The following is a 27,707-nucleotide window of genomic DNA, read 5'->3' on the forward strand; positions in this document are numbered from 1 at the left end:
AATGGAGAAATGACGTTGATAAATGCTGGAGTACTGACACAATAGCTACCATGTTGGTAGTTTTGCCACCAATATTACATCAACATCACTTCCATTTGGTAGGCCAGTAACAAAAGGCATTATGTGAAGGTTTTCTTCCACGTGTTTGAGTCATAGTGGCCATTGGTCACTGGCTCTTCAACCATTCATGTGATAATGCAAGTGGACTCAATCAGATCAGCAATGTTTACGTTGTCGAGATTTTTCACACACTCTGTCATGCCCCAAGATGACAGGAGTCAGGTTTGGGAGGGAACAGAATGCCACAAATAAATCAAAGTTAATATTCAAATACACTGTAGACAGCCCATGCACCAATCCAAGACATTTCTTTGTACTTGACATATTACTTCACCAGTGACTGACAAACACCAGCCAAAATGATAAGGCTTGATTGTTGCTCACAACCAATGAGGAACAGAGTTCGAAAGAAGGAAGACAAGTAGGGAGGTAGCTGCAAAGAAGGAAGCCAAAGGATGAAGGGAGTTTGACCTGAGATATTAACTTTGTTTCTCTGTCCATAGATGCAGCCTGACCTGCTGAGGGTTCCAGCATTTTCTGGGTTGTTTTCTTTATTTTAGATTCAGATTCAGATTTAGTTATCATTTATAACATCTTCATCTATCTTCAAGGCAAAAGAAAGAGTCTTGACCTCAAACGTTGACTATCTATTCCCCTCCATAGATGCTGTCTCTCATGCTGAGTTCCTCCATTGTGTGTATTGTTCAAGATTTCCTGCAACTGCAGAACCTTGTGTGTGTGTGTGTGTGTGTGTCTGTGTGTGTGTGTGATATGTGTGTGTCTATGTCTGTATGTCTGTGTCTGCCTGTGTTTGTGTTTGTCTGCGTGTGTGTGTGTGTGTGTTTGTCTGTCTGTCTGTTTGTGTGTGTCTGTGTGTCTGTCTGTCTGTGTGTGTCTGTGTCTTGTGTGTGTGTGCATGTGTGTGTCTGTCTGTGTGTGTGTGTGTGTGTCTATGTGTGTGTGTGTGTCTGTCTGTCTATATGTGTGTGTCGGTGTGTGTGTGTGTGTGTGTCTGTCTATATGTGTGTGTGTGTGTGTGTGTGTGTGTGTGTCTGTCTGTCTATATGTGTGTGTGTGTGTGTTTGTGTGTGTGTGTGTCTGTCTGTCTATATGTGTGTGTGTGTGCGTATATACTTTATGCCCAATCATCTTGGACCTCTTCTGTCTAATAAGACCACACTGTAGCTGGTGATCGTCACTCAGCACTAATTGATGTATAGACATCTTTCACTCCTTAGAAATGTAGTGAAAACAAATCACCCTCAATCCTGAGAGGCTACCTAAGACGAAAATTGTTTTACAGACAGGTACAGTATTCTGGGAGGTTTTATGCAGATATTGAAAATGTCATGGTCCGGTCCGTGAATTCTGCATTCCAGTTCACAGTCTGGTCCATCGCTCCTTATTCCAGGTTTTCCGGTTTTCCCTTGTTCTGTTGGGTGCTCTAAATGAGGCACCTGATTTTCACTTTGGGCTGGCTACATAAATAGCTCCTGGATTCAACTTCATTTGCTGGACTGTTTCCTTCACCTTCCTCCTGAAAGCCTTGCCTGTGTCTTTGTCTGTATTGCTGTCAAGTTCTACTGCCGGAGCAAGATAGAGTCTTGTTGTTTCTAGATAAGGAACTGTCTATTGTTGTTTGGAACTGTCTCTGTGTCCATGCCTTTGCTAGGTAGGTCTGGCTGTTTGCTGCTACCTGGTGTTGGGTACTGTCTCAGTGTTCTGTGTACAAGTCCTGGCCCTATGTCCTGTTCCTAAGGAGGGGTCCTGGCTCTGTGTTCCATGTCCCTGTGTTCCTGCCTCTCTCGAGGTCAAGGCTCCATGTTCAGTGTCCCGAGATCGAGTCAAGGCTTTGGGTTCTTGTCCTGTCCATGTGCCTCATCCTCTGCAGGAGTTCCATGTCTAGTCCTATAGCCAAGCCTCGAGGAATCCAAGCCATGTCTAGTCCTGTAGCTATGTCATGTCCACGCCTACTTCCAGGGTCTGAGCCCGAGTCAAGACCCAGGTTCTGGGTCCTTGTCCAGTCTCTGGCTCTGAGTCCAAGTCCAGGCTCCTAGTTCCCAGTTCCTCGTCCTGGTCCTGCTTTCCTAGCCAAAGTCCCAGCTCCTAGTCTGTGTCCTGCCCCATCCTTAACTCTAGTCCAGTCCTGTTCCTAGTACTTCAGTGTCTGTGTCTTGCATTTGGGTCTGCCTTATGACAAAAAAATCTGAAACAAGATGGAAAATGCTGCAAACACTCAAAGACCAGGCACCAGTTGTTGGAAATCATTTGAGGACTATGTCTGTCCAATAGCATATGTAGGGAATGCACATATGGTAGCGTACTTCTGAAACTGAATCCCATCTTAGATTATGGAATTAAGCTTTGGAAGGGGAGCTTCTTTCTGTGGGTGGTGAAAGACATCTATCCTGATGAAACATATCAATCTGAAATGTCGACTGTCCATTTCCCTCTATAGAGATGCTCTTAGAACCGTAGAACAGTACAGCACAGTACAGGCCCTTCAGCCCTCCATGTTGCGCTGACCCATATAATCCTTTAAAAAAAGTACTAAACCCACATTACCCCATAACCCTCTATTTTTCTTTCACCCATGTGCCTGTCCAAGAGGCTCTTAAATACCCCTAATGTTTTAGCCTCCAACACCATCCCTGGCAAGTCATTCCAGGCACTTACAACCCTCTGTGTTTATAAAAAAAAACTTACCCCTGATGTCTCCCCTAAACTTCCCTCCCGTGTGTTGACCAAAGACACATGTCTACTCTTTAAATATTTTAAAATGAAAAATCCTTTCCCTGGACTTCCACATGGAGGAAAGGCTTCACACAGCTAATTGTTTTCAGCAGTTCATATCAGATGTGGCTCATGTCCTGGTCAGAAGGTTGCAGATTGAAAACCCAGTAAAACCTCAAAACATAGATGGAGGGAGTTGTGTGAATGAGTCCAGGACCTGATCTGCAGTCAGTGTAGAATGGATCCCATGTGAACACTAAGCAACCATATTTTGCTATGTTGATTAAAAGAGTGAGCATGCTTTGGAGGTATGACAACAAAACTGTAAGACACAAGAGCAGAACTGGACCATTGGAACCATCGAGTCTTCTCCAACATTCATGACATTCAATCATGGCTAATCATGGCCATCTCAACACCATTTTCCTGGGGTCATCTCGTAACCTTGGACATCCTTACTACTTAAGAACCCTATCAGCCTTTGTTTTAATTATACCCAATGATTTGGCCTCCACAGCCATCTGTGGCAATGAATTCCACAGGTTCACAAACCACTGGCTAAAGGAATGTCTCTGTTGTATAAGGATATCTCTGTTTTGAGGATGTGATTAAACACAAAGATGAAGGAAGAGCAGTAGATGTAGTGTATATGGATTTCAGCAAGGCATTTGACAAGGTACCCCATGCAAGGCTTATTGAGAAGGTAAGGAAGCATGGGATCCAAGGGGACATTGCCTTGTGGATTGAGAACTGGCTTGCCCACAGAAGGCAAAGGGTGGTTGTAGACAGGTCAAATTCTGCATGGAGGTCAGTCACCAGTGGAGTGCCTCCGGGATCTGTTCTGGGACCCTTACTCTTCATGATTTTTATAAATGACCCAGATGAGGAAGTGGAGGGATGGGTTAATAAGTTCACTGATGACACAAAAGTTGGAGGTGTTGTGGATAGTGTGGAGGGCTGTCAGAGGTTACAGCAGGACATTGACAGGATGCAAAACTGGGCTGAGAAGTGGCAGATGGAGTTCAACCCAGATAAGTGTGAAGTGGTTCATTTTGGTAGGTCAAATATGATGGCAGAATATAGTATTAATGATAAGACTCTTGGCAGTGTGGAGGATCAGAGGGATCTTGGGGTCCGAGTCCATAGGACGCTCAGAGCAGCTGTGCAAGTTGACTCTTTAGTTAGGAAGGCATACACTGTATTGGCCTTCATCAATCATGGAATTGAATTTAGGAGCTGAGAGGTAATGGACAGGAAGGATATGGAAACCATAGAAAGGGTGCAAAGGAGATTTACAAGGATGTTGCCTGGATTGGGGAGCATGCCTTATGAGAACAGGTTGAGTGAACTTGGCCTTTTCTCCTTGGAATGACAGAGGATGAGAGGTGACCTGATAGAGGTGTATAAGATATGAGAGGCCACAGAGGACACAGGTTTAAAGTGCTGGGGAGTAGGTACAGAGGAGATATCAGGGGTAAGTTTTTTTTACTCAGAGTGGTGAATGCGTAGAACGGGCTGCCGGCAACGGTGGTGGAAGCGGATACAATAGGGTCTTTTAAGAGACTTTTGGATAGGTACATGGAGCTTAGAAAGATAGAGGGCTATGGGGAAGTCTAGTCATTTTTAAGGTAGGGACATGTTTGGCACAGCTTTGTGGGTCGAAGGCCCTGTTTTGTGCTGCAGGTTTTCTATGTTTCCGAAGGGACAGAGGTTTTGTCATGCCCTCTGATCCTAGACTCTTCCACCACTAGGAATATCCATTCTGTCCAGGTCTTTCAGTATTCGGTAGGTTTCAATGAGATTCCTCTTGCCCTTCTAAATTACAGCGAGTATAGGCAACGCTCAACGCTCCTCATACGTTAACCCCTTCAACCCCGGGATCATTCTCGTAAAATTCCTCCAGACCGTCTGTAATCAGCCTGTTCTTAGATCTGGGGCCCAACACTCCACGGTGTGGCCAGTTCGAGGTTACATCGTTGAAGGATGGTATTGGCTCTACAGCGTTTTGGGACTGAAAATTAATGTGCAAAAGCCACTCCCTGTGTTTACGTTGGTCCCATAGATTTCCCTACCATAGATGCTGCCTGACCTACTGAGTTCCCCCAGCATTTTGTGCGCTTCGCTCAAGATTTCCAGCATCTGCAAAACCTCGTTTCTTGCGTTTATACTAAGATCTTCCAATGAAGATAGGAACAGAGAGTAGAGAGGCACCTTTCTACTGACAAATGAAGATGCTGGCACCATTCCTAAAGGACGGTTAGGAACCACGACCAGTTTGAACTCTCCCCCACAAAAAGAAAATCATCTGGTTGTTATCACGTTGCTATTTATGGCAAATTCCTCTGACTTGATTGTCTGCCCGTTTCCCTAACTATGAAAAGTTGCTATATAAATATAGAATCTTTTCCGCTCCTCTGTCCTAATAATGACCAAACTTTAAAAGTACCTGACCGGGTGCAAACTCATTTTGAACGTGTAATAAGACTCCTTATATTTGGTGACTATCATTTCGAACTCTTCTCCTCATACACCATTTGATAAATAAAGATCGGCACCTACGCCGCGCGGAGTTACCAAGGGTACATTTCCTTCGAAGTAATGAATTTGAGGTGAAAATTCATACAAAACAGAATCAGTTATTTTTAATGGAAGGCTGTTGATGTTTTCGCCCTTCAGCCTGCCTATTTGTACTATAATGTAGCAATAAATGAAGTTCTAAAAAACGCGGCACTGAGTCGAAAATCGCCGTACCGGGAACAAAAGTGCACTTTGTCGGGTTTAAACACTTTGTCAGATTTAACTGGACCGTCACCTGCGAATCGACCCACTGGATTCACTACTTCCGTTCGTACGGCAATGACAATCCGACATCAGCTCAGCAATCAAAGTGCCTTTCGCTTAAAAGTCGCACACTTTTATTGAAGAAGGGCAGGCAATCTTACCGTTTTGTTGTGTAACGGGCTTGAAATCACTTTTGGGGACGCGGTTCAACGTTTAAATCCATCCCGAATGTTGCAGAGCGCCCAAATCCAATCTCATGCCCCACCCGCAACCTAACTCAATTTAGGATTCGCAGCAATAAATCCTGAAGCTTCTCGGCTCACACAGTAGCATTTGCATTTGCGGAATACACCACAGATCGGTGCGGGGGGACAGGAAACGGGAGAGGTGGGGGCACGCTTTAAAACCGATCACATGTCTTCAGGAATCTGAAGTAATGCTTGTTGCATTACACAGTCGGCACTTAAATGTCATTTAAGTGCCAGCTGAATGCTTTCGCCGTCTGTTCTCAGCGTTCTCGTGATGCGAGGTCAGAGCCATGCCACAAGACCAGTAATCTCACTTCAGCCAGATCTCAGAGTTGCTTCCCGTCCCTAATTGCACTGTCTCAAGGAGCCAACGTCCAACATCAAAGACCCCACCCGCTTCTGGCAACTACCTTGGGTAGTTGGTGCAGAGCATGAAGTCAGCACCACCAGCTTGAAGAACAGCAACTTGTCTTCCCCGACTGGGTTTTTGAACCAATTTGTACCGACCTAATCACTGACTCAGTATAGCCACATTTGCGGCATAGTGGATTTTTTTTTAGTTCTAATTGTGTTCATTCTTGTATAATAATTTTAATTTATATTTTTCTTGTCGACGCTTTTTCTCTAATACTATGTGTTTTGATGCTGCTGCAAGTGAGTTTTTAATTGCACCTGCATCCACTTGTACAAATGACAATAATCTCTGCTTTGACTTGCTTGCCCACGCATCCATTGAGTATCCAGGAGCACATGGATACTTCCTCAATTATTGGAAAAAGTATTCATGTATTTTGGTACAGCTACCTGGGGTGAGTGACAGACAGGAACTGAAGAACATCGGCTGCAATTTGATATCAGTATTGTTGATGGGGCATTGAATGGCTTGTGACTGTTCTCACACTAAAGTGAAACATGTCTTGGATGAGACAGAAATCCATGGCTACATCTTCATGGTATGTTGGATCAGGTCCAGATTCTCCCTTTTCCATTCTGGGAGGAGATACAGGAGCTTGAAAGCCTGGATGACCAAACTCAAGAACCGCTCCTTCCCCACTGCGATCATACTTCTGAACCAATCAGTTCTTTCACATCCCCTTCCCTGAGGAGGTGCCACATCCTCACATCCTTAACTCTATTCCTTCAGTTATTGTCACTTTAGCATTTCCCTTTCCTCTATGTTATTGCATTGCACTAATCTGCACATGGCCCGGTTAGAAGTTTGTACTCCTCTGGGTTGTGAAGCAGGTTACAGTTACTTAGGGACATGGGCTGAAGAATGGCTAAAGGATTTCTACTTAGATCAGTGTGAGATGATGCATTTTGGACAGTCAGACCAGGGTACTGTGAACGGCAGGACACAGATGAGTGTTGTGGCTAAGAGAGACCTGGGAACACCAGTGTAGACAGATGCACAAGTAGATGGGTTGGTGAAGAAGAATTGTTGCACGGTGGTCTTCAATAGCCAGGGCATCAAGTTTAGGAGTAGGGCCATTCACCTCCAGTAATCTTCCCAACACTGATGTTAGGAGTGGAGATATATCTCTAACAAAGGAGGTGTAAGGTGCTCTTTCCCTCACCCTTGGCCAAGGTGTACACCTGCTTAATCCTCCAGTCAGGGTCACATGAAGTCATGGAACCAGGTGGTGGATGTGGTATGTCACAAGTCCTGGTTATGCAACCACTCATGCCAGGCAGGCAATCTCTGAAGAGTATCGATACTGGCTGGGGTCACCCATTTTGAAAAGACACTGCCCAGAAGAAGGCAATGGCAAACCAATTCTGTAAAAAACTTTCCACAAATAATCATGGTCAAGACCATGATCACCCACATCTCACAATATGGCACATCATGATGATGTGATGACTAATGCTTGGCTCACCAGCCTGCAGTCCTCTGGCTCTTTGTTGCAATCCTTTATAAAGAAAGAAAAAACATTAGCCAACTTCTAATCTTCCAGTGCCTCACCCATGAGTAAGGAAGGTACAAGAGTCTCTGCTAGGATCCATGATATCTGCTCAGGCCCTGGGAATATACTTATTTCTACACACTGAACATCGGCAACACTTCCCCTTTTGTAATATCAATATGTTTTGAATATCACTGTCCTCTGAATTCCCCAGAGAGTGGTGATAAGATTGTCATTGGTACAGTGGAGATATCCTTACTGGTTGCATCACAGCCTGATATGGAAATACCAATGCCCAGGAACAGAAAATATAACAGAACGTGGTGGACATGACCCAGACCATCACAGTCAAAGCCCTTCCCACTACTGAGAACATTTACATGGAGCACTGCCACAAGAAATCAGCATCCATCATCACAGACCTACACGACCATGCTCTTTTCCCATTTCTACCATTAGCCTCCAGTTCCACACTATCAGGAACAGTTGTTACCCTATAACCAGAGTGGATTATTTCACTCACCTCAATGCTGAACTGATTCCACAACCAACAGACTCACTTTCAAGGACCCTACAATCCATTTTCTCAGTATTAAGGTTGTTATAGCTGGGGTTGGTAATGGGGATAAGCTCCCACTAACCTATTAAATGCTCCGAATAACATGCATCTCAAACAGCCTCTGACAACCAAGTCCAGCTCCTGGCCTTCACGAGTGGCTTAGCTACTAAACCCAGTGGATCCTTTTCTACTGACAGGACCAAGGCAGGTTACTGGTGCCTTAAAACCAGTAGATGGGGTTCATCAGCCATGGTTGGCAGCTCACCTAAGAGAAAGAAAACTCAGATCTCAAACCTCAACTGCCCCTGAAGGGGAAGGCTTCGGGGGTAAAACCTGAGGAAAAGATCCAGAGCTGGAGTCCCTAAGGCAGTCCTATGTTCAACGCTGACTGGCAGCTCCTGTGACACTGCTGGGACCAAACTGTATCAGTCTCTGCCGTTCCTTTTGGCTAATCAGATGTATTGACAGGAGGAGCTTGCTACATGGGTAGTGGCTTGCTCTCCATATCATACTGCCCAGGCTTGCATACCTAGACAGCTAGAATGCAATATCCATGGTCAACTCTGACCGACAGAGGCCTCAGACCCAGACCCAGACTTTTTACTTGCGCAGTTTGAATTCTCTTAGACATTGCTTGTTTGTCAGACTTGGTTTATGAATTTTTTTGTAAATTCTTTTGTAGTTATTTTATTGCTGTAAATCTGTACAAGAAAATGAATCTCAGGGTAGTACATAAATGGTAATGTATATGTACTTCGATAGCAATTAATTTTTAACGTTGAACTTTGAGAATATAGCTGGAAACCAGATGTGGTTTCTAATGCAGTCATTGGGAGCAGCATGTGGATGAGTAACAGGGGACCAAAGAGATAATGATGACAAGCAGGAAGAAGTGTTACTGTCAATTCTTTGGCTACAGCTGAATCACTACGAATAAATCCATCTGAGTATATCCAAGCTTGGATAGACAATGGCGGAGAAAGCCGAGGAAATACCACTGATGTACAGACACTTGTGTAATGTAAAACCACGTTAAGAGCAAGGAGAGTCAGCAGGGATCCAGAGAGGGAAAATATGTATATAAATGAAAGTCAAAGTAAAATTAAATATCATATATGTATGTGTATTTCTTTAATTTCATGTCAGTACTGAAAGATTTCTGCAGGTATCTACAGGAAAATAAAGAAATACTATATTTTTAAAAACTGACAAACAAATGTGCAAAAGAAATCAAGTTGTGCAAATGAAAGATACTGAGAATATAAATTATAAAGAGCAATAAAGACAATCAAACAGCAATAAGGTGGATCAGTCACCTCAGCGAGACCTTTAAATGAGATATTGGAACCTCAGTTCAAATTAATTCTCCTTAGCTATTTGCCATCATGGATATAATGAATAATGTAGACCTAATCTGGTAATCTTTATTTAACCTCATGCCTTTTGTCAATTAGAGCCCTCAGTAATGTAAACATTGAAAATCCATGGAAAATAATATCTCTGATATAATGGTATCTCTCATTGTTACAAAGTAATACATGTTATCCCTAATAAAGATGAATTAATGATTGGCTATTATTCTTTACAATAGGTATCATGGATAGTTGCCCTTCCTTGTACTGGCAGGACTTAGTGCTGCACATAAAGTGTTATAACAGCAATCCCCTCTCTGGTTTCAGTGCTACTTTTTGGCACCTTTGTAATTTTATTTTCGGAGCTCCAATCACTGTGCTACATTCACAGTGGGCATGTGCTACAGGAAGATTTAGTACTGTACATCTGTTAGTGCCCTGTACATAGTGTAGCACTACCTTGGACTGCAACCTCCCCTTATTTAGTCAATGAATCTGTTATACAGACAGCAGTCCTTCATATATTAAAATGTTCAACCAGATGTCCTTGGCACTAATCATTCCATAAATCTTGGACTGGTCTACAACTATTTTCCACCTTTTGTTTCCCATCAGGATGTAATTTGTTTCCATGAGATGAGGAAGGGATTGAACATGTCATTCCTAGTGGAACACTGAGTGAAATCTTCTCCATATGAGGTGCCAGCTTTCTAATGAGGATTTATTTTCCATATGCCCTCTCGGACAGGAATACAAGACCCTGCAATTATTTTTTTTTTACAAACAGCAACAGAAAGTTCTCCCCAGTCAATATTGATCCTTCAACCAGTATCCTACAAAGAACAAGCTGTAAGTAGACATCTGGGTGCAGTCAGATACCTGGGCAACAAACTGAGCTGAAAATTCTACTGGCTTTCTGATCGAATTGCCTGTCATTTTCTTGGTTAAAAATAATTGTAGATTGCTGAACAATGAGACTCACTTGAAGGGAACAACTTAGTAACATTGTAAAAGATAATTGTTTTCCGTTCATTCCAAAATTTGCTTTGGTATCTGTAGGAGTGCAGGCTGGTACAGATTGATCACAAAATGACACATTTCTAAATCGATGTCTAATTCAGCACTTAAGAGTTATCCTGACTAAATCACTAGAAATGAATTAAGTGACTCCAAGAAACATTTATAGAATAATTTCTATCTCCTTGTGCACAATAACCAATTTATTTGTTCATTAAATATTTGTTAAATCTTATAGCCTTTGTGCCTATAAAAAGCTTCCCTTTGGAGGATCACAAATTGGATGTTAGAGAAAATTTACCACTGTTTAGATGTCGTTATGAGCATTTTTGTCAGTGTGCTGAACAGGAGCGTGATACTTCACAAAGTGACTTTAGAAATTGTATTGACGTAGGATTAGTGTAAGTGGGCAGTTGATGCCTAGCACAAGCTAGATGGGCCAAAGTTCCTATTTCCATGTAGCATCTAATAGTGATTTTCTGCATTATTTCAGTCCTCATCGAGGGGTCAGAAGTGGAAAGGGTGAGCAGCTTAAGGTTACTGGGCATCAACATTTCAGAGTATCTATCCTGGGCCCACTAGTATTTATACAATCAGGAAGGAGGCATCCCAGTGGCTATATTTCATTTGGAGTTAGAAGAGATTTAGTATGTTATCAGAGACTCCAGCAGATTTCTACAGATGTACTATGGAGAGCTCCAATGCCCAGAATTGAATAAGACTACAGAGGATTGTTAACTCAGCCGGTTCCATCATGAGCACAATCCCTCCCGAGCACTGAGGACATCTTCAACAGGTGATGCTCGAGAAGGTGACCAATGAAGACCTTCACCATTCAGCATGTGCAATTTCTCATTGCTACCATCAGCAAAGAGGTACTGGAACCAGAAGACCCACACTCAATGTTCCTTTCCCTCCACCATCAGATTTCTAAATGGTCCATCAACCCATCAACACAATCCCACAATTTGCTCTCTTTTTGCACTATTTATTTATTTTGTATTTTTCTTATTGTTACTTATATTAATTTTAGTACTTACAGTATTGCACTGTACTGCTAGAAAACGACAAATTTCACAACATATGTCAGAGATGTTCAACCTAATTGTGAGTAATATGCTAATTCAATCTGGTTTCTAAATGATTCAATGAGGAAAATGACTGCTGAGGTTAATGAGGCCTACACTGGTCGGGGCTTGTATGGGCAAGCCAGAGCAGTACAATGTAAAGAGTAGAAGGCCGCCCTTCTCCATTCAGCTGATGAATCTAAAGGAATAGCAGAAACTGCTACAGTCTGGCATCAGCGATGTCACGGGCGTTGTCAGTCACAATGTTCAATCCACATAGTACTGACTAAGGGACTTCAGCTCTGGGATTTTCCTCAAGGTTTATTCCCAAAATCTTTCCCATGAGTGGGTCTAGCTGCTAGGCAGCAGAGATTTGAGATCAAAATTTTCCTTCTTAAGGTGAGCTACCAACCACAGCTGACAAGCTCTATCGGTGCATATCGACTGGTTTTAAGGTGCCAGTAACCCATCTTTTCCCTTTCTCCAGTCAGTAGAAATGGTTCCACGGGCTTAGTAGCTAAACCACATGTGAAGGCCAGGAGCTGTCTTGATTATCAGAAGCTATCTGAGAAACATGCTCCTTAGAGAGCATTTAATAGGTAGTGGGAGTTCATCCCTCCTAACCACCCGCCCTCCACTGCTATGACAACCTTAAGGAATTCTGCTAAGATGATTTATTCATTATCCCATGCTTGTCCACAGCTGCTGCAATGTGTAAAGCAGCTGTGAGTCTCTGGCATCACAACAATGGCATCACTTCAAAAGGACATCTTCCACCGTAACACTGTTACACTGCTTTCTTTCAGTGAGAAATGGAAGCTTCCCAATAGCCCACTGAGTACTCATTCTCCAAAGAGAAGTTTAGTTAACCAGTGTCATGCCAATTTATCAATCCTGGAGTAGGCATAAAACTGATTCCCATTCTCACCGGATTTCAGAGTATACACACAGAGTGGACAGCCAGCGCCTCTTCCCCAGGGCACCACTGCTCAGTACAAGAGGACATGGCTTTAAGGTAAGGGGAGGGAAGTTCAAGGGGGATATTAGAGGAAGGTTTTTCACTCAGAGAGTGGTTGGTGTGTGGAATGCACTGCCTGAGTCAGTGGTGGAGGCAGATACACTAGTGAAATTTAAGAGACTACTAGACAGGTATATGGAGGAATTTAAGCTGGGGGGTTATATGGGAGGCAGAGTTTGAGGGTCAGCACAACATTGTGGGCCGAAGGGCCTGTAATGTGCTGTACTGTTCTATGTTCTATGCTATTGACTGCTAAACTGTGATTAAGAAATGGCTAATCTCAACCTCAGCTGAGCCACAAGGTCGGTTGTAATGGTCCTTGACTGCCGTCAGTGAATTCAAGAGTTCCAGCCAATCTGCTGGAGGAACTCAGAAGGTTGAGCTGCTTCATCTGAGTTCCTCTTCCTCCATCTAACATCCAACTGCCTCTGCCTCCCAACTCTGCCCCTCTCACTCCGATATCTGTCTTGATCTGCTCCTGTCATCCTTCACAAAACCTCCAACCCCAATCCACCAATTACCTCTGGTCCTTATTTGTCCTTTCTGCTTTATAATGGTGATTTCACCTCTCCACTCAAAGTCCTGATGCTGCGTGTTTGCCTGAAATGACCCTCCACTGTTCTAGTCGTTCTTTTGGATTCCAGCGTCTGCCATCTCTTGTGTCTTCATGAGAACGTTCGGTCTTAGGATCAAGCAGGGGAACTATTTCACTTGCAGTGCACAGGCCTTCATCTGCACTGGAGTCTCCAAATGCTATTGTTTGGGTCACCTTTAGTCAGACTCATGGATCAGGGCAAGTCAGGGGCTAATATACAGCAGTTCTTGCTTGTTGTGGTTTCAGATGGAGCTCCTAAATGCAATGGACTGATCAAATAAGTAGATTGTGGTTCAGTGCTTGTTTTAATGAGGACTAGAATATTAAAGCAAGGATGTAATACTTATAAAGCATTGGTCAGACTATATTACAGTGTTGTGAATGGTTATGAGCCCCATATCTAAGGAAGAATATATTGGTCTCCAGTTTCAACATCACTTATTTCAAACACACTGCTCTCCACTCTCTCCACACTAATCCTAACCTCACCATCAAACTCGCAGATAAGGGGGTGCTGTATTAGTCTAGTATACTGACCTCTACCTTGTTGAGGCCCAGCCACAACTGTCAAGACAGCTCCTCTTACTTACCCCTCAATCAGGAACCCGCTACGGAGCACCAGGCCATTGTCTCCCACACCATCACTGACCTTATTAACTCTGGGGATCTCTGCCACCAACCTCACAAATCCCTCACCCAGCAATTCCCATTTCTACCTCCTACCCAAGATCCACAAACCTGTTTCTGCTTGTGCCCGACTGAACTTAGATCTGCATACTTACACTCAGTTTTATCCTCTCTGGCTCAGTCCTTTCCTACCTACATCCTTGACAATTCAGATGCTCTTGATATTTTCAATGATTTCAAGTTCCCTGGCCCCGATTATCTCATTTTCTCAGTGGAGGTCCAGTTCCTATGCACCTCCATCCCCCACCAGGGAGGCCTCAAAGCTCTCTGATTCTTTCTGGACACCAGAACCAACCAGTTCTCCTCTGCCACCATTCTCTGGTACCACCCCACCCCCACCTTCACCATTCCTATTCCCATTTCCCCCTCTCACCTTATCTCCTTACTTGCCCATCACCTCCCTCTGGTACTCCTCCCCCCTCACCTTTCTTCCATGGCCCTCTGTTCTCTCTTATCAGATTACCCCTTCTCCAGCCCTTTATTTCTTTCACCAAGCGATTTCCCAGTTCTTCACTTTACTCCTCTCTCTCTCCTGGTTTCACCTATTACCTTGCGTTTCTTCCTCCTCCTCCTTCCACCTTCTTACTCTGACTTAACATTTTTTTTCTCCAGTTCTGATGAAGGGTCTCAGCCCAAAACATTAACTGTTCACTCTTTTCCATTGATGCTGCCTGACCTGCTGAGTTCCTTCAGCATTTTGTGTGTGTTGCTTTGGAGTTCCAGCATCTGCAGATTTTCTTGTGTTTGGGTTAACAGATGAGGAGCATTTGATGGCTCTGGGCCTGTACTTACTGGGATTTGGAAGAATCTTATTGAACCCTATTTAATATTCAAAGATCTAGATTGAGTGAATGTGGAAAGAATGTTTTCTGTAGTGAGAGAGTCTAGTACTAGAGGGCACAGCCCCAAAGTAGAAGTATGACCCTTTGGAACAGCGATGGGAAATAATTTCTTTAGCCAGAAGCTGGTGGATCTGTGGAACTCATTGCCACAAATGGCTGAAGTGGCAGAGACATTACGTACATTTAAAGCTGAGGTTGATAGGTTTATGCTTAGTAAGTGTGTCAAAGGTTAGGGGAGAAGGCAGAATAAAACAGCCATGATCAAATGGCTAATACCTGATGGGCCAAATAGCCTAATACCTGACCTACCATATGTCTTATGGTCTTTAAGCATCGACCCATTGCAGTTTTCTTCATAGGCAGCCATCAGCATCAATTACATCAATTACAGAGGCTGTTGAGATTAGTATGCCAATGGAGATGGCAACTAAAGAAGCACAGATATTAAACATATTTTCCCAAATTCATATAAAGTTTCTCCAGACTTTAAGAATAAGACATCTATTTGCAATCAGTGTTATCATTGTGGCAAAAGAATGCTGGTATAAGGATTTCGATTGCCAAAACTGTGGCAAAAACAAACATACTGAACACGTCTGTAAAAGTAAATAGACACTGTAAGCAAAAACACGGTAATAAAGAATAATAACTTTTGGAAAATTAAAAAGAAAGATGTGAACAAGCTGGTGCATACCGGGACAGACTGAGTGACCCTTACCCTGTGGTTGAAGAAGTTTTGCGTGTTTTATCTGTTTCGGGACATGAAGTCGTCTATTGGGTAACCTCACAGTTGGATGGGGTCACAGCGAGGATGCAGGTGGACGCGGGTGATACAGTATCACTGGTGTCTGAGACAGCATCTCCCCCCAGAAGAGTCAAGGTTTCTTTGAAGACTTACACGGGTAATGTTTTAGTGATGGGAGTAGTACATGTTACAGCGATTAACAAACAGAGAAAGAAACTTCCACGGTACTTTGTTAAAGGTAGTTATCCAGAGCTCTGGGCTGCAGGTGGCTGGAGCAACTCAAACTCAGCTGGCACAAAGTGTCCTTGATCAGTAGGAGCTCTGGTCTGAAAGAAGCATTGAAAAGACATGCAGACATACTCAATGGCAAACTGGGTAGCATGAAAGGAATCACTTAATCTGGATATTAAATCCAACAATACACCCAAATGCCTAAACACAAGATCTGTTTCATAAGCCTTCAAACCAGAGGCAGAGGCTGAATTAGGAAGACTTGGTCCAGGGCCAGGTATTGGAACCAGTGCGTGTAAGTAAATGAGCAACAGTAGTGGTTCCTGTCCTAAAGAGGGATGGGGTCCCTTGGCTTTGTAAAGATTTCAAGGTGACCATTAACCCGGTTCTTATCGCTGAACCATACCCTCTTCCCCTCATTGATGATCTTTTTCCAGGATTGGCCAGAGGACAGACATTTAGCAAGACTGACTTGTGTCAACCAAACTTGCAAGGGACTGTTCAGGTCCTGAAGGCTTCTGTTCAGCATCACCTCAGGTCCTGCACTTCTTCAGCGAGCAATGGACCAGATCCTGAGTGGGTTGGCAGTAGTGCGATGCTACTTGGAAAACTTACTCACTACTGGGAAAAGTGAGCATGAGCACCTACAAAACTTGGATGCTACACCACAGAAACTCAGGGAGTATGGGCTAGTAGTTCAGGAGGACAAGTGTGAAGTCTTTCAACCTTCAGTTCAACATTTAGGCCATGTGATCAACAGCTCAGGGCTTCACAAGGCACCAACAAAGGTGAAGGCAATGGTGGAGGCTCCACCTTCACAGAACGTCCTAATGAAGTTGGTACCTAACCTTGCTGGCATGCTAAAACCATTTCATGAGCTTTTAAATAAATCACTGTACTGGCAGTGGGCAGATCACTGTGAAGAGGCTTTTAAAAAGGCCAAAACTGTTTTGTCACAATCACTCAAACATTTCAGGCTATCATCGCCAATGCAGTTGGTGTGCGACACATCACCTTACAGTGCGGGGGCAGTTATCTCACACATCAGCCTACGGTGTGGAGGCAATTATCTCATACATCACCCTACAGTGTGGGGGCAATTATCTCACATATCACCCTACGGTGTGGGGGCAATTATCTCACACATCACCCTATGGTGCGGGGGCAATTATCTCACACATCATGCCGTCAGGTGGAGAGCATCCAATCACTTTCACAATAAGGACATTAAGCAAGGCAGAAAGCTACGATGCCCGGATTGAGCAGGAAGCACTTGCAATTGTCTTTGGAGTTAAGAAATTCTATCAATTCCTCTTTGGTTCACAATTTACTCCACTGACAAATCATCGCTCCTTGACGTCAATTTTTGGCCCACATGCAGGCATTCCTTCCCTGTCAAATGTAACGTTGGGCTCTGTTACTATCTGCAGATCAGTACGATATAAAGTACAGGAAGTCTGAGTACCATTTGATTGCTGATGGACTATCCAGACTTCCCTCAGCTGTTACAGTTCCAGAACCATCCCGGAAAGAGAACTAGGAAGCATTTACAGCTGTGGCACAAGTACAGATGCACATACGTACTGACCCCGGTGTGTTGCCTTTAAGGCATTTGTTTAGTTTATTATATTTTCGCTTTAGTAATTTGTTTATAATCATTTTCTAGTTAAAGTTAAGGTTGTTTAAAGTAAATTTGTTGTCTGTGATATATCGCGGCATGCAATGACGTCACACTCGGTTTCGCCACGTCTTGTGGGAAAATACCAGTTTGGAGAAACGGGAAGGGGGGGGGGGGCTTATGTGTGCAGGATCAGCGCGAGAAAAGTTTTCTTTCTACGCACTAGAAACATCAGAGAAGCAACACCGTAAGTTCATAAGATAATCGATATGTTGAAGTAAAAATGTTAACGCTGATTCTGTTAAAAGTAATGACGGTTGATAAAGTTTATGTTCTTTGTTATTTAAAGAGTTGCGGATAGTTTGTGTTGATGTATTTAAAGCCAGTCGATGGTGTAGGTAGATTCTGACTGTATGTTGCACTTTAATGTAATATAGTTGTTGTAGTTTTACTTTTGCAAGTATTTATGATACAAATGTGATGCCAAGAAGGAAACAAATACTGTATATATTTTGTATTGTTTTATCAACAGTTTTCACCATACATTAATGTGGAAGAGTGAACAGTAAACGGTTAATCTTACTGGGACCACGCCTCATTGACTGGTTTATGCTTGGTGTTTAGTTCAGAGTTTTTTTTACACCTGTGTGAGAACACTACAACCCGGTCTATCTAAAGTGGTGGACATGAAAAGTCTGGAGAAACAGCCATAGAACTGAGACCTTACCAGGCTCGACGGAAGAGCTCTCAGTCCAATCAGGATGTCTACTATGGGGCCACCATGTTGTCATTTCTCCACCATTAGGAAAGCAGGTGCTCAACGAGCTATGTGCAGGACACTGTGGTGTGGTGTTCATGAAAGAAATCTCACACAGCTACTTCTGGGGGCCAGGACTAGAAGCAACCATTGAAAAAAAGGCCAACACATGCCCACATTGTCAGTGAGTGAGAAATGTTCCTCAGCTTACTTCTTTGCATCTATGGGAACAGTGACCTGAAGAACCACGACAGAGGATTCACATAGATTTTGCAGGATCTGTAGAAGGCCACATGTTCCTGGTCATTGGAGGACACACTCAGCAATTGGCCCAAAGTTGCAATCACGAACAGCAGTACATGTGGAAAATGCACTGAGGAGCTACGGTCCACTTTCAGCCATTTTGGACCTCCTCAACAGATTGTAAATGACAATGGCCCAAAAATCCTATCTGAAAAGTTTATTAAATTGGCCTTGCTGAACGATTTGTACAAACAGTGAAACAAGCCCTCAAGCGGGAAGTGGATCCCTCGACCAGCATCTTAGCACTTCCTTGGTTACAAACCGCAAAACACCTCACATCACCATCACAATAGTTCCAGCCTCTGCACTGACGGAAAAACAGCTTTGCACCCAGTTTCATATGCTTAAACCCCCAAATGCAAAACGGATTGTGATAAATGAACAGAAAACCCAAGCAGAGAGATGTGTCAGAGCAGAGTACAGAAGTTGCACAGCAGGAGAGAGAGTACGCGCCTGGAACTACGTCTCTGGGGCAAAGTGGATACCTGGGACAGAGGTGGCACATCTGGACCTGTTTCGTACACAGTGGAAACCAGTAACCACAACATCTGGAGAAGGCATTTGATCAGCTGCTCCCACTTCTGAAGCCACTGAAAACCAACACAAACTGACCAATCCAGATCCAGTTGCAGAAATGGAACAGGATTCTGCAATAACGACCGGAAAACCTCCATTAAGATCAAATGACAGAGCCGGTGCTCTCCCATCACTTGTGCCCCCTAGTGACAATCCAATACCCGAGCCAAGACGTATACATGTACCACCAGGTCATCGAAATGGGCAGATTGCATCTCTAGTTTAGTGACTAACCCTCAGCACACGGGGCAAAATAATCCTCAGGGTTACAGTGTCTGGGAATGGGGCCAGTATTCCCTCTTTCCCTAGTTTAGAGAAACAAAATGTTCTTTGGTGTTGGTTGAATGTGATGATTACTTCGTTGAGTTGAATGTTAATAATTCAGCTGGACTATGAATGGGAAGGGGGAAAGCCTTTAAAATAGAGAGAGAAGGATTTGTTATGTATTCATGTATATTTGACCCTTACGGTTCGTTGTCAAGCTTGCCTGTGTGTTACATACTGAATATAATAAGAGAGAGCATTCTGGGTAAAAGACTCACAAGCTGCAGACTTGTCCCTCACCCCAGCATCTTTCGTGTGTGTTATTCACAGTCACCCGGCTTCCTAGTACCACAAATATAACAGCGGTCCATAAAAACATTTCAAAGAGGACCAAATATACACTAGTTGACTCTTCTAACATGCTCTACGATTCAATGAAATCATGGCCAATCCAATCTTGGCCTGGACACCATATGGAGACCAAACTACACAATATTTCAGGTCTGGTCTCAGCAGCACCCTGTAAATATTTTAGTTAACTTAATATTCCAAACCTTTGTTATGGTGTCTTTTTAATTACTTGCTGGAATGCATGTTTTCATTTTGTTTCTCAGAAACCTTATGACCATGAAAAGGACCTTTTGGTACTCTGATTCAATGAACATCACTAGCATCCAGTGAAAGCCCTGACCACACATTCAAGAAAATCACTGTCATCCCTCTGGGTCACAGTCCCAGGCTTAGCCTGGACTGCTAAACTATTCCAAGTATTTTTGAGACATTCAAAAATATTTAAAAATCCTCAGAAACTTATAACAAATCTCAACAGTTAACAAAACTTTAGCAATGTTAACAAAACAACAGTTAACAAAACTTTAGCAATAACCTTCAAGATCTTTTGAACTCTAAAAACACATCACTTGTTCAGAAATATGTATATAAGTTAAACCAATTAATACTTCTTTAAAAAGATGTTCTAGGATTTATTTAAAGGTAAAATCATGATTATATTTAAATCACTGAGCCACTCTCGACTGTTCCTGTACATTTAACTAGGGAGGGAAAAGCCCATGCACCTCCATACCTCTGGTGCAGGATTCAGAGTTTTTTGTGGCAACAGGACAGAGCAAGGAATAAAAAAGTTACTACAAGTTACAATAAATAAAATAAAAAATAAATAGATAGATAGATAGATACATACATACATACATAGTGCGAAATAATGACAATGGGTTTGTGGACTACTCAGCAGAGGATGGGTGTGGAGTTCAGTGTTGGAGTGCAGCTTTCTCCCTTGTAGAAAACACAGGGATTACAACAATCACATCCAGGTGAGGAAATAACATTTCTGTCGGTTCTGTAGGATGAAGGTAGCAAATGCAGCCATCCTCACTGTCATGACCTGATGAAATGTGGCTGACATTGTCACATTGGGCTGTTTTTGCTTGATGGTTTCAAATCAAGAGTACTACAGCTCTAAAACAGTATCTGTAGCCCATCGAGACCATAATGGTCTGACCTTCTGCCTAGTGGCATTTCATTACATCCGGACCATATCCCTCCAAACACCTCCCATCCATGTACTTAACCAAACTTCCCTTAAATGTGACAATTGAATCTGTATCCACCACTTCCGATGGCAAGACTATAAGAAATAAAAGCAGAATTGGGCTATTCAGCCCTTCAAATTTTTATTTTCCCTCTCAACACCATTCTTTTACCTTTTCCCCATAACCTTAGATACCTTTGCTAATCAAGAACTATCAACTTCTACTTTAAATAAGCTCAATGACTTGGCCTCCACAGTTATCTGCGACAATGAATTCTACATATTCATCATTCTTTGGGTAAAGAAATTCCTCCTCAGCTCTATTCTAGAGGAACACCTTTCTATTAGCAGCACAGCAAAGTAATAATTATCATCCTCTAAATGAGCTGATGTGCGGGATGTTGACAAACATTCACACAGCCTCTCCAAGCCTAATTCTAACTCTGACTATACATACAGTACCCTGTCCCTGCACTCACCACCTGCCATGACATAGTTTGGAAAGAACTCCCTTCCCCTTTTACCAAGAAGCTGCCCCTTTTATACCCCTTACTCTGGTATGTTTGGTATCGAACCTCACCTTCCCATGAAAACACGTTTTTCACCATTTTCCACTGTTATAGACAATAGACAATAGACAATAGGTGCAGAAGTAGACCATTCGGCCCTTCGAGCCTGCACCACCATTTTGAGATCATGGCTGATCATCTACTATCAATACCCGGTTCCTGCCTTGTCCCCATATCCCTTGATTCCCCTATCCATAAGATACCTATCTAGCTCCTTCTTGAAAGCATCCAGAGAATTGGCCTCCACTACCTTCCGAGGCAGTGCATTCCAGAGCCCCACAACTCTCTGGGAGAAGAAGTTTTTCCTTAACTCTGTCCTAAATGACCTACCCCTTATTCTCAAACCATGCCCTCTGGTACTGGACTCTCCCAGCATCTGGAACATATTTCCTGCCTCTATCTTGTCCAATCCCTTAATAATCTTATATGTTTCAATCAGATCCCCTCTCAATCTCCTTAATTCCAGCGTGTACAAGCCCAGTCTCTCTAACCTCTCTGCATAAGACAGTCCAGACATCCCAGGAATTAACCTCGTGAATCTACGCTGCACTTCCTCTATAGCCAGGATGTCCTTCCTTAACCCTGGAGACCAAAACTGTACACAATACTCCAAGTGTGGTCTCACCAGGGCTCTGTACAAATGCAAGAGGATTTCCTTGCTCTTGTACTCAATTCCCTTTGTAATAAAGGCCAACATTCCATTAGCCTTCTTCACTGCCTGCTGCACTTGCTCATTCACCTTCAGTGACTGATGAACAAGGACTCCTAGATCTCTTTGTATTTCTCCCTTACCTAACTCTACACCATTCAGATAATAATCTGCCTTCCTGTTCTTACTCCCAAAGTGGATAACCTCACACTTATTCACATTAAACGTCGTCTGCCAAGTATCTGCCCACTCACCCAGCCTATCCAAATCACCCTGAATTCTCCTAGCATCCTCATCACATGTCACACTGCCACCCAGCTTAGTATCATCAGCAAATTTGCTGATGTTATTCTCAATGCCTTCATCTAAATCGTTGACGTAAATTGTAAACAGCTGTGGTCCCAATACCGCGCCCTGTGGCACCCCACTAGTCACCACCTGCCATTCCGAGAAACACCCACTCACCGCTACCCTTTGCTTTCTATCTGCCAACCAGTTTTCTATCCATGTCAATGTCTTCCCCCCGATACCCTGAGCTTTGATTTTACCCACCAATCTCCTATGTGGGACCTTATCAAATGCTTTCTGAAAATCGAGGTACACTACATCCACTGGATCACCCCCATCTAACTTCCTGGTTACATCCTCGAAAAACTCCAACACATTAGTCAAGCATGATTTGCCCTTGGTAAATCATGCTGGCTCGGCCCAATCCTATCACTGCTATCTAGATATACCACTATTTCATCCTTAATAATGGACTCTAGCATCTTCCCCACCACCGATGTCAGGCTGACAGGTCGATATTCCTCTGTTTGCTCCCTCCCTCCTTTCTTAAAAAGTGGGATAACATTAGCCATTCTCCAATCCTCAGGAACTGATCCTGAATCTAAGGAACATTGGAAAATGATTACCAATGCATCCGCAATTTCCAGGGCCACCTCCTTTAGTACCCTAGGATGCAGACCATCCGGACCTGGGGATTTGTCAGCCTTCAGTCCCATCAGTTTACTCATCATCGTTTCCTTCCTAATGTCAATCTGTTTCATTTCCTCTGTTACCCTATGTCCTTGGCTCATCCATACATCTGGGAGATTGCTTGTGTCTTCCTTAGTGAAAACAGATCTAAAGTACTCATTAAATTCTTCTGCATTTCTCTGTTTCCCACAACAATTTCACCCAATTCATTCAAGGGCCCAACATTGTTCTTAACTATCTTCTTTCTCTTCACATACCTAAAAAAGCTTTTGCTATCCTCCTTTATATTCCTGGCTAGCTTGCGTTCGTACCTCATTTTTTCTCCCTGTATTGCCTTTTTAGTTAAGTTCTGTTGTTCCTTAAAAACTTCCCAATCATCTGTCCTCCCACTCACCTTAGCTCTGTCATACTTCCTTTTTTTTAACGCTATGCAATCTCTGACTTCCTTTGTCAACCACTGTGGCCCCTTTCCCCCCTTTGAATCCTTCCTTCTCCGGGGGATGAACTGATTTTGCACCTTGTGCATTATTCCCAAGAATACCTGCCATTGCTGTTCCACTGTCTTTTCTGCTAGGCTATCCGTCCAGTCAACTTTGGCCAGCTCCTCATGGCTCCATAGTTTCCCTGGATCAACTGCAACACTGACACCTCCGAGCTGCCCTTATCCTTCTCAAATTGCAGATGAATATAGATGTACTCATTTAACTTTCCCAAAGCATTGCTGTGAACCTGTCCCCTTGTATTTTTTATTAATCAAAATATACTTTATTCAAAAATAAATTTATGTACAATAAACCATTCAATGACTCTCAGTCCTTTACAAATGTTTCCATTACAGTCTTTACATTTCCACACTTTTGCCCTCCAGGTGGCACTCTGTTACTTCATATTTACATACACTTGTTGAGGGGTATACACCCCGCCCCCCTACCCCTCAACTCCTGTGGGAGGAGACCCCTAGACTGTGGTCCTTCCCCACCGGGCCCTTGCGGTGGCTGCACCAAGTTTCAGTGCGTCCCTCAGCACGTACTCCTGCAGCCCAGAATGTGCCAGTCGGCAGCATTCCCCCATGGACATCTCCGTGTGCTGGTAGTCCATCAAGTTTCGGGCCGACCAAACAGCGTCTTTCACCGAGTTGATGATCTGCCTGCAGCACTGGATGTTGGTCTCCGTGTGCGTCCCCAGGAACAGCCCGTAGATCAGAGAGTCCTCTGTTACGCAGCTGCTGGGGATGAACCTCGACACTGTCCCTTCCATCCTCCTCCACACCTTCTTGGTGAACCCACAGTGTGCAAAGAGGCGGGTCACTGACTCCTCCTCACTGCAGTCCTCCCGTGGGCAGCGGGGTGTGGAGACGACGTTCCGGGCGTATAGGAGAGATCGGACTGGGAGGGCCCCCTCGCCGCCAGCCAGGCGAGGTCTTAGTGCCTGTTGTTGAGGTCTGGCGATGAGGCATTTTGCCAGATGTACTGGACGGTCTGCTCAGGGAACCACCTCACTGTGTCCATCACGTCCTTCTCCTGCAGTGCCTGCAGGACCTTACGTGCTGACCATTGCCTGATGGCCCTGTGGTCAAAGGCGTTGACCTGAAAGAACTTCTCTACAAAGGACAGGTATGGCGGCAATGACCAGCTGACAGGGGTGTTGCGTTGGAAAGGGGCCAGACCCATCCTTCATAGCCAGGGCGACAGGTAGAACCTGGGCACGTAGTGGTACTTGGTGCCCACATACCTGGGATCCAAACACGACCTGATGCAGCCACACACGAAGCTGGCCATCAGGGTGAGGGCGACATTGGGGACATTTTTGCTCCCATTGTCCAGGGACTTGTGCGTGGTGGTCCGTCTGACCCACTCCATCTTGGATCCCCAGACGAATCTGAAGACGGCTTGGGTGATTTCCGAGCTGAAGGAGCGGGGGACTGGCCACACCTACGCCAAGTACAGCAGCCCTGAGAGCACCTCACACCTGATGACCAGGTTCTTGCCCGCTATCGATAGGGAGCGCCCTCCCCACAGCCCCAGTTTCTGTTTGACCTTGGCAGTCCACTCCTGCCAGTTCCTGTTGCACGCCTCGGCCCCTCCGAACCAGATCCCCGACACCCTCAGGTGATCAGCCCTGATGGTGAAGGGGACGCTGGATCGGTCAGGCCGGTTGCCGAAGAGCATGGCTTCGCTCTTCGTGCGGTTGACCCTGGCCCCCGACGCCTGCTCGAACTGTTTGCAGATGCTGATCAGCCTGTGAACTGACCTCGGATCAGAGCAGAAGATGGTGATATCGTCCATGTACAGGGAGGTTTTGACTTGGATCCCTCCACTGCCTGGCAGCGTCACCCCTCTTATGTCCCCATTCCTCCTGATGGCTTCGGCAAAGGGTTCAATGCAGCACACGAACAAGACAGGGGAGAGAGGGCAGCCCTGCCTAACTCCAGACCTGATGGGGAAGCTGTCTGTTTCCCACCCGTTGACCTGGACTGCACTACAGATGTCTGTGCAGAGCAGTTTGATCCAATACTGGATTCTCTCCCGAAATCCCATTTTGGAGAGTACATCCGCCATGTACGTGTGCGATATCCTGTCGAAGGCTTTCTCCTGGTCCAAGCTGACCAGGCAGGCGTCCACCCCCCTGTCCTGCATGTAGGCAATGGTGTCCCTCAGCAGCGCGAGGCTGTCTGAGATCTTCCTGCCCGGTACAGCACAGGTTTGGTCCGGGTGGATCACCTGCTCCAGTGCAGACTTGACCCTGTTGGCAATAGCCTTGGACAGGATCTTGTGGTCCACATTCAGGAGTGAGATGGGCCTCCAATTTCTATTGTCTTCCTTCTCCCCCTTCTGCTTGTAGATGAAGGTGATGATGCCCTTCCTCATGGATTCTGACATGCTGCCCACCAGAAGCATAACGTTGTACACTTCCAGCAGGTCTTACACTTCCCTTGTAATTTTAAGAACCATCCCTATCCAAACAAATAAAAACACAAAATGCTGGCAGAACTCAGCAGGCCAGACAGCATCTATGGGAGGAGGTAGTGACGACGTTTCGGGCCGAAACCCTTCATCAGGAGTGAAGTAACATGTGATGGTTGAGGGGGGATAAGAAGTGGGGGGAGGGATGAAGTAGAGAGCTAGGAAGTGATAGGCTGAAGGAAAATGGGCTACGGGGAAGGTGGAGAATTATGGGAAGTAAAAGAGAAAGAAAGGTAGGGCTGAGGGGAAGATTGTAGTGGGGGGGGGGGGGGGGGGGGAAGAGAGAGAAAGAGAACCAGACTAAAATTATAGATAGGGATGGGGTAAGGGGGGGCAGGGGTATCAATGGAGGTCTGTGAGTTGGATGTTCATGCCGGCAGGCAAGAGGCTACCTAGGCGGGAGATAAGGTATTGCTCCATTGACCTGTGTGTGGCCTCATCTTGACGGTAGAGGAGGCCATGGACAGACATATTGGAGTGGGAATGGTCTGTGGAATTGAAGTGTGTGGCCACAGGGAGATCCCGCCACTGCTGGAGGACTGAGCACCGGTGTTCGGCGAAACGGTCTCCCAGTCTGCTGCGGGTCTCCCCAATGTATAAATGGCCACATCGGGAGCACCGGATACAGTATATCACCCCAGTTGACTCGCAGGTGAAGTGGTGCCTCACCTGAAAGGACTGTCTGGGGCCTGGGATGGTGGTGAGGGAAGAAATATGGGGGCAGGTGTAGCACTTCTTCCGTTTACAGGGATAAGTACCTGGAGGGAGGTCGGTGGGGAGGGATGGGGGGGATGAATGGATAATCCTCTGTAACTTCTGCCACTTCCTACGGGATCCCACCAACAGCCACATCTTCCCCTCCCCCCCACTCTCGGCTTTCCGCAGGGATCGCTCCCTACGCGACTCCCTTGTCCATTCTCTTTCTCTCTCTTCCCCCCCTCACTACAATCTCCCCTCAGCCCTAACTTTCTTTCTCTTTTATTTCCCATAATTCTCCACCTTCCCCCTAGCCCATTTCCCTCCAGCCTATCACTTCCTAGCTCTCTACTTTATCCCTCCCCCCACTTCTTATCCCCCCCCCCGACCATCCCATGTTAGTTAACTCCTGATGAAGGGTTTCAGCCTGAAACATCGTCACTACCTCCTCCCATAGGTGCTGTCTGGCCTGCTGAGTTCTGCCAGCATTTTGTGTTTTTATTTATTTCCAGCATCTGCAGATTCACTCGTGTTGCCTATCCAAACAAAGAACACTCTGTTTTACAGACTTCCATATATTGAGCATATGCCAAAGAGGAATCACATTGAACTTCTCCCTTACAGGGACGAAAGGCCTGTACCATTCAGAAATGGTATGTTCTATACCCATTGTCATGCACATCTAATGAAATGTCTATAACCACAAGAGACTCCACAGATGCTGGAAATCCAGAGCAACACACACAGAATGCTGGAGGGAGTCAGCCCGTCAGGCAGCATCCATAGAGAGGAATACACGGTTAACCCTTCATGAGTATTCCTTTCCACAGATGCAACCTGACATGCTGAGTTCCTCCAGTAGTTTTTATGTGTTAGACCACATGCAACATATTTATGCCTCATTCTAAAGAACCTTTTGGACAATATTATCTCTGGATCCAAC

General features: G+C 44.6%; 1 protein-coding gene across 3 annotated transcripts in view; it reads right to left on the minus strand.

Annotated features, from left to right (window-relative positions):
• The window catches only part of rbm20 (RNA binding motif protein 20), a 253,185-nt gene that overhangs the window by 143,001 nt on the left and 82,477 nt on the right, over nucleotides 1-27,707 (minus strand). The window contains exon 1 of one of the 3 annotated variants that reach the window (XM_073026847.1): nucleotides 5,736-5,918. The exons of the other annotated variants lie outside the window; for them this stretch is intronic. The gene's annotated coding sequence lies outside the window, so the exon portion shown is untranslated. Of the gene's footprint in view, nucleotides 1-5,735; nucleotides 5,919-27,707 lie in introns of those variants that run through there. 3 annotated transcript variants of the gene reach the window in all.

The sequence above is a fragment of the Hemitrygon akajei genome, chromosome 23 (genome assembly GCF_048418815.1).
Source record: "Hemitrygon akajei chromosome 23, sHemAka1.3, whole genome shotgun sequence".
NCBI classification, from domain to species: Eukaryota; Metazoa; Chordata; class Chondrichthyes; order Myliobatiformes; family Dasyatidae; genus Hemitrygon; species Hemitrygon akajei.